The 7,902-nt window shown below is 35.2% G+C and overlaps 3 long non-coding RNA genes across 3 annotated transcripts in view; all 3 read left to right on the forward strand.

Moving 5' to 3' along the window:
• Positions 1–1,483, forward strand: part of LOC104121513 (uncharacterized) — a 33,517-nt gene extending 32,034 nt beyond the window's left edge. Inside the window, exon 4 of the long non-coding RNA XR_011415288.1 lies at positions 1,469–1,483. This is a non-coding gene — a long non-coding RNA (uncharacterized lncRNA). The remainder of the gene's footprint in view (positions 1–1,468) is intronic.
• A 111-nt stretch (positions 1,484–1,594) lies between these two features.
• On the forward strand, positions 1,595–2,184 carry LOC138891395 (uncharacterized). Its single transcript, XR_011415294.1, has 2 exons — positions 1,595–1,695; positions 1,779–2,184. It is a non-coding gene; the product is annotated as an uncharacterized lncRNA (long non-coding RNA).
• Positions 2,185–6,295: 4,111 nt separating this feature from the next.
• LOC138908894 (uncharacterized) lies at positions 6,296–7,058 on the forward strand. The gene is made up of 2 exons (XR_011415295.1): positions 6,296–6,527; positions 6,799–7,058. It is a non-coding gene; the product is annotated as an uncharacterized lncRNA (long non-coding RNA).
• Positions 7,059–7,902: the final 844 nt, after the last annotated feature.

A 7,902-nucleotide genomic window follows, 5' to 3' on the forward strand; every position in this document is an offset into this window, starting at 1 on the left:
GTGAGATGAACTCCACTAGCCAAAATATTGGCCATAATTACAAATCTCCATCTTGGCCTAATTTTGGGTGATATAGTAAATTTATTTCACTTTTTTTGCAAAAGCCCCAATGGGCATATGTCATAATTTAATGCCATCAAAATCCGATAAGTTGTCTGATACCGAAACGGTAGTAGGGCCTATAACAGTGGATCCCAATAAAGTATACAACAAACCAGATTTGTGTGCTTTCATGATCATAAGAGCACCTTGAAAAAATTTTAGAACTCCACCTTCACCAGTGAATTTGCACCCAAGGGATTCTAAAAGTGCCCAAAGAGATGAGATTTTTCTTCAACTCAGGAACATATCTAACATCGGTGAGAGTTCTCACCACACCATCGTGCATTCTGATCCGAATTGTACCTTTTCCAATAACGTTACAAGTAACATTGTTACCCAGTTGGACAATTCCACCTTCAACTGAATCATATGTAGAAAATAAGTCTCTGCTATGACACATATGATATGAACAACCGGAATCTAAAATTCACTCATTTTCTGATCTAAAACTAGTTTCAGTTGCTAAAAATATAGTTTCCTCAATCTCATCAGTTACTACACTAGTTTCGGCGGTGTCAATATTTTTGTGCTCATTTTTTCTTTCTTTATGCTTTTCTTTATTTTTTAGTTTATAGCATTTAGAGATAATGTGACATTTCTTATGACAATAGTGACACTCTAAATTGTTGTGTCTGGATATGGAGTCGGATTTGCCCCTAACAAACAAGCCAACTTCCGCTTGAGTTCCACTAGCTTCCCTAGTAATATCACTATCTATCTGTTCTTTTGATTTTAAGATAGATTTAATATCCTTATAAAAAATATTATCCTTTGCATAAAGCATAGTATCTCTTATATGCTTAAAAGATGGGAGTAGAGAATAAAGCAGTAACACGACTTGATCCTTATCTTTAATTTCAGCATCTATATTGCTCAAATCCATAAGAATGGAATCAAATGTGTCAAGATGAGAGAGAATAGAGGTACTTTCACCCATACGAACTGTATAAAGCTTCTGCTTTAGGTAAAGTCTATTTTTCACTGTCCTCTTCATATATAAGGTTTTCAATTTTCCCCACACGCCTTTGGCTGTGGCTTCTTTAGAAACTTTACGTAAAACCTCATTTGAGAGATTTAAGATGATACATGATTTTACCTTTTTATCTATGACGGTAAACTCCTCGTCCGTCATTTTACCCGGCTTCTTCTCCTTTCCTTGCAACGCCAAGTCTAAGCCATCCTGAATTAGGATAGCTTTCATCTTTAATTGCCACAATATTCCGAAGTTTGCACTTCGGTTAAATTTCTCAATATATGTCTTTGTTAGATTCATTTTGGCTATTGAAACTAACCCGGTTAGATCCGGCTCTGATACCAATTTGTTAGGATCGGGATAAAAATTGTGAAAGGAAAATTGAGCCTAGAGGTAAAAATTCTTCAAGTAGGAGGGTTGGAGAGAATATTCAAGCAGAAGTTTAATGTTAGAGATGATGAAAAGCTATTGAAGGTTTCTCAATGCTATTTATCAACGACAGCTGGACCGGTCCAGTAGCAGGCCTTCTCTTCATCTTTACACATAAGATTGCTTTCTGCAGCGAGCTATCAATAAAGCTCTTATCTCCAACAGGAAAGTTTCTTAGAATCTGTTACAAGGTACCTATCTGCTTTGTTTTCCTTTCATCTCTAATTTTCTAGCCATGTAAAGCATAATCTAATAGCCCAGTTCACTATTGCAGGTATCGATCCCAATAAGTAAGATAAAGAAAGCAAAAGAGAGTGAAAATATGAAAATTCCATCACAGAAGTATATACAAGTAGTTACAGAGGATGATTTTGAGTTCTGGTTTATGGGATTCCTTAATCATCAAAAAACTCTGAAATATCTGCAGCAGGAAATTTCTAGTTCTTCAAGCAAGCTAAGAAGATAGCTTTTTTTCCTTTTCTTTTTTCATTTTGTTTCCAAATTGGCCTTTCATCAATGTAAAATGTTGATGGAAAACGAATTGGATCTGTTCAAACTTGTAACTAGTTCCATTTCTCGGAGAAGGTTTTAGGTTTTGTAGGCCTTGAGCCTTGGTAGTTAATACGGATGTACAGATTTATTGTAAAACTAAAGTAAACGGAAGGCTAATTCATGTTTTAGTTCTTGGCCATAGTCATCCAACCATTTTCATGAAAGCTAGGCTTGATTCATCAAATCCCCTTCACATCATTCCCACAGGCCACAGCATAATCACACGCCAACCATAATCTATAAAGAGCTCACCTCAACAGCCCCATAGAGTGGCGATCGCAGCAACCAGGCTCACAATCGTTATTTTTGAGCTTGGGCTTAATTATTGTCTCCCGGCCCTAGCCTGCTGTGATCGTGAGTCATGTGTCGCGATCGCAGCTTCTCTGTATTGATCTATACCATGTGGAAATCACTAATATCATGGCTCCCTAACTGCGATCACAACACTAGTTTATTTTGACCAGTGTTGCCCTTTTCTCACCCACAGTCCATTTTGATCCCCGTAGCGAGCGAGCGAACAACCTTAAGGCAATACTTGTAGCCATGTTTAAAACACTCCAACTAACTTATAATTTAGTCCCAAGCATGCATACAACATCTCAAATGCCTCCAACATAGAGAGATACAATTTTGAACAAGCAGTTCGTCATAATATCCTTAGTAAAATATTAACATCATGATGAAGTTATACAATTAGACTGAAACCTCAATCAAATCAAATTATCAGATTGAATTCACTGCTTCACGTGTTTCTCATATATCTTTATATATACATGAACTAGTGAAAGCAAGAGAGTAGGCCAGTAGGCCACCATACCCCTAAACTCTACAATCCAAAAAAAGAATAAGCATAAGGCTTTTTATATTTTGATTTGAGTAAAACTACTTCTTTCTTGAGATTTTTCCTGTAACAGTTATCGCTCTTCTCGTTTTGGACATAACAGAGGTTTATTCATTTTATTTAAGTTTTGAGTAGCTAAACTCACTTTCCAACAAAAAATGACCAAACAGCTTGTTGGATAATATAATTCTTAAAACGAATGATAACACATTACACAAATCTAAAAGTATTATTTTGTCCGTTTCAATTTATGCGATGGAGTTTGAATTGACACTAAATTTAGGAAAGACTGAACATTTGGAACTTAAGAGTCTTAAACCTACCATAAGATTTTTAGACTATAAAAACATGACACTAGGGGTACATTAAAAAAATTAAGTTTAATTATTTCCAAATATAAGGTGTCATTCTTTTGGAAAGGACTAATAAGAATAATGCCACATAATTATGGAATAGAGGGAGTATTAAAAATAATTTCTTAAAAACTTGCTAAGTAATATGAATGAAACATATGAAAATGTATCAGAAAATATAATTATGTTTTGTGCTTCATTTTTAAATATTTTTATTTCTCTAATTTTTTTAAAGTATTGTCGACAACCAAAGGCCAAAAGTTGGTCAAAGTATCAAGAAAATAAGTTAGTTTACTCAAAAAAATTGAATCATTTGACATGGACGAAAAAGCAAGATGAGACAACTGCCTTAAAAGAGAATGCAATATACATAATCCAGAGTTGGCCCTGCATAGCAGATTGAAATCTTTGAATGACTACCCACTTTCCCTTGCCTAATGTATTAAGCAACACTTTAAAGTTAATGGATGACACACTCATGTTTCAAAGGGGACAATCAACTAGTTAATTTGTGATTAAATATTGATCACTACTAAACTGTAATGTCATAAATTCGAATAGTTATCCTGTCAACTTTAATCATATAAGACTAGAAAAACTAGCTTGAGGTATTTTTACTATGCACTAAAAGCTTGTGAAAGAGGTAATTTTGTATACTTTTTAATATTCAAGAAGGATTGACTTTTGTCTTTCCCTCCTATATTAATAATCTCTACCCTCATAAGGTAGGGATAAAGTATGCGTACACACTATCCTTCCCAAACCCCACATGTGGGATTTCACTTTGTTGTTGTTGTATCAATATTGGGAGGAAATTTTAACCTAATCTATAAGAAAACAACTTTTTCATAAATACTATACATAAATAGTTATGCGATCATCAATCTTATAGTTTGCTTCTCAATAAAGAGAGTTTAACTTCCTACTAGCAATTTCAAGTTCAGAGTCATAACATTGTCCCTATATAGAAAATGCTTCTCAATCCTTTTCTATATAAAAATTATCGACTCGGAACCAATAAAGTGCCATATGATAATACCAACTAAAATTTTAAGTTTTAGAAGAAACTAGATAAGATTATGGTTATTAAAAAAAATTACATGCAACTGTCGAGAAACGTGGCCCATGAATGGAATGCATGAGTCTAGGGTGAATCAAACTACCTTACCAGTTTTGACAAGATGACTTCAAAATGCAAAGATTTCTCTTACTTTTGCTAAACTTATAAAAGTAGGTTGCATCACAAAACTCAAAAGTTGAAAACACCACATGTGCACACAAATCTTGATCACTAAATGGTGAGATTAGTTATACTGTAATTACTCTAATTGACCATACAACTAAAAGAAAGACATTTTCCGAAACCTTTTCAGCAAGAGAAAGGCATGGATTACCAAAATCATGCAACGTTCAAATTTCAGCAGAAGTAAGAAAATATAAGGCGATCTCTTCTTAACTGCCTAAGCTTTGACGGGCAGAGTTACATAATGCATGTACTAGTGGAAGGTCGCGGGTACCTAGTGAAATAGTCAAGGTGTGCACAAACTTCCCCAAAACGCTACCGTTATAATGGATCGCATGCAAAGGGTAAAAACAAAGAAAAGAAAGGAGAGGTTGTACATGTACTGCACTTTGATATTTGACAATTTCAAATATCAAACAACTGAAGGATTATCAAAGACATTGAAACTTTTGAAATTAGCAGACACTACATGTTCCTGACAAACTCTAAAAAAGCACATGATCTTCTTTTATGGTTGTTTCTGATGACCCATAGCTGACTAATGGATGCAACAATTAGTTAAAAGATTCATCAACGTAACTTCTACCAAACTCCTACATATATATATAGTGCTATACAAGGATTGTTCTTAAACTATCAACCAAAGACTTATTTCTCACCGACCAACGTAACACTGGTTTGTTGTTGTTGCTGTTGTATCAATATTGGGAGGTAATTTTAACCTAATCTAATAAAAAAAAGTTTTTCATAAATAATATACATAAATAGTTATGCGATCATCAATCTTATAGTTTGCTTCTCAATAAAGATAGTTCAACTTTCTCCTAGCAATTTCAAGTTCAGAGTCATAACATCGTCCCTATATAGAAAATGCTTTTCAATCCTTTTCTATATAAAAATTATCGACTCAGAACCAATAAAGTGCCATATGATAATACCAACTGAAACTTTAAGTTTTAGAAGAAACTAGATAAGATTATGGTTATAAAAAAAAATTACATGCGACTGTCGAGAAACGTGGCCCATGAATGGAATGCATGAGTCTATTTGCGTAGAAAAGGAAAAAGGACGTTTAGGGTGAATCAAACTACCTTACCAGTTTTGACAAGATGACTTCAAAAAGCAAAGACTTCTCTTACTATTGCTAAACTTATAAAAGTAGGTTGCATCACAAAGCAAATCTGCCAAGTCAAAAGTTGAAAACACCACACAAATCTTGATCACCAAATGGTGAGATTAGTTATACTGTAATTACTGTAATTGCCCAGACAACTAAAAGAAAGACATTTTCCGAAACCTTTTCAGCAAGAGAAAGACATGGATTACTAAAATCATGCAGCATTCAAATTTCAGCAGAAGTAAGAAAATATAAGGTGATCTCTTCTTAACTGCCTAAGCTTTGATGGGCAGAGTTACATAATGCATGTTCTAGTGGAAGGTCGCGGATACCTAGTGAAATAGTAAAGGTGTGCACAAACTTCCCCAAACACGACCGTTATAATGGATCGCAAGCAAAGGGTAAAAACAAAGAAAAGAAAGGAGAGGTTGCACATGTACTGCACTTTGATATTTGACAATTTCAAATATCAAACAACAGAAGGATTATCAAAGAAATTGAAACTTTTGAAATTAGTAGACACTACATGTTCCTGACATACTCTAAAAAAGCACATGATCTTCTTTTATGGTTGTTTCTGATGACCCATAGCTGACTCATGGATGCAACAATTAGTTAAAAGATTCATCAACTTCTACCAAACTCCTACATATATATACAGTGATACAAGGATTGTTCTTAAACCATCAACCAAAGACTTATTTCTCACCGACCTTCACAATACAGTAATCCTCTTCAAAATCGGAAGTCACAATGAAGAACTTACTCAGTGGACATGTGGTGGGTGGTATTCCCATGAGTTCCGCAGTATGCTCATTCGAAAGGCAGCCAAAAAGACTACTGTCCATATCTGCTTGCCAAGACCATATTCGTCCATCTGCAACGATCTTCAAAGAACTTGTCTAAAATAAAGCAAAGTGAGTAATTCCCCTGTTATTTCAGTATTTATAAATAGTACACCTCCGTTCCAGTTTACGTGAACTTACAATTATATCCTTAATGAGAAGCTTTTATAACCACACAAACACTCTAGGTTCCTTTTTGATTTGTTTAGGACCACAAATTTCAAAAGTCTTCATTTTTTTCTTAAACTCCGTGCCCAGTCAAACATGTTCACATAAATTGGAACGGAGGGATATACTATTAATGAATGAAGAGATCACTAAGAAGGATATTTTGTATGTGCAGGAAAATCTGTAATTGATAAGATGAACAAACTTGGAGAAAGGATGGATTGTCTTGTGTTTAACCGAAAAATGGATAGAGTTGAATTTATACGTAGTTCCGAGGATATGAGGCGTAACTTAATACAAATTGTAAGGGTAAATAGAAATGTAAATATGGATTGCAGAGAATGCGAAGTAGATAAGATTGTAAGGAACAATAAATCTTAGGACTCAACAAATATAATCAATTTAAGAAATCTGAAAGAACGATTCTTTACGGTAGAGGAATTTAGCGTTTTTATTACAATGTAAACTTCAGAAAAAACCTGTCCTACAGAAATGGTAACCAAGCCCTTTTATAGTGGAGGGATTTGGCTCTAAGCATAATAAAATAAACATTCAGTGGGAGACCCACGATAGGTCAGCTTTTCCACAATTTCTGTCAAGATTCTCTCTAGTGGGATTGCAACGGCTTTTTTCTACGAGCTCAATCTTGCTTAGAGCCCTCGATTTTGGTTTGAGCTTGATTTCGACTCGAGCTCTTGATCTTGGTTTGAGCCCGATCCTGGCTCGAGCCCTCGAATTGGTTCGAGGTCAATATTGGTTGGTCTCTGGATTATAAGCATGATAGATCTTCATCATGGTTCGATTTGGATTCGAGCTTGATAACGATATCGAACTCGATACGGATCGACCCCCCTCTCCCCGGGTTCAAGGATAGTTTGTTCCACCTTCGGGATCTTACTTCGATAGATAATCGTTTGAATTCGATCGGATGTGCGAAGGCCGAAATCTATTTCGACCGTATACAGATAGTCCCCTCGTTTCTCAAAAAGAATGTGGTGAGAAACGATATAATTTTTTAACGGCTCGATCGGATTATAACCTGACGTTTCCATCGGGTTCGACCATGATGCATCTGGTAGCTGTCCCGTTGGTTTAATCTTTCAAGACATTTAATGCATGCCAGGCGGTGGTCGGCTACTGCTGATACTGAACCGCCATCGCTTGAACCTATAAATAACCCTTTCTTTTATCCTTTACCACTTTTACATCTTCTATCTTCCAAATTTTTCAAGTCCTTCTTCGTACTCTCCAACTTACCAGTAAATCTGTGATTTCTTTT

The sequence above is a fragment of the Nicotiana tomentosiformis genome, chromosome 4 (genome assembly GCF_000390325.3).
Source record: "Nicotiana tomentosiformis chromosome 4, ASM39032v3, whole genome shotgun sequence".
Lineage (NCBI taxonomy): Eukaryota > Viridiplantae > Streptophyta > Magnoliopsida > Solanales > Solanaceae > Nicotiana > Nicotiana tomentosiformis.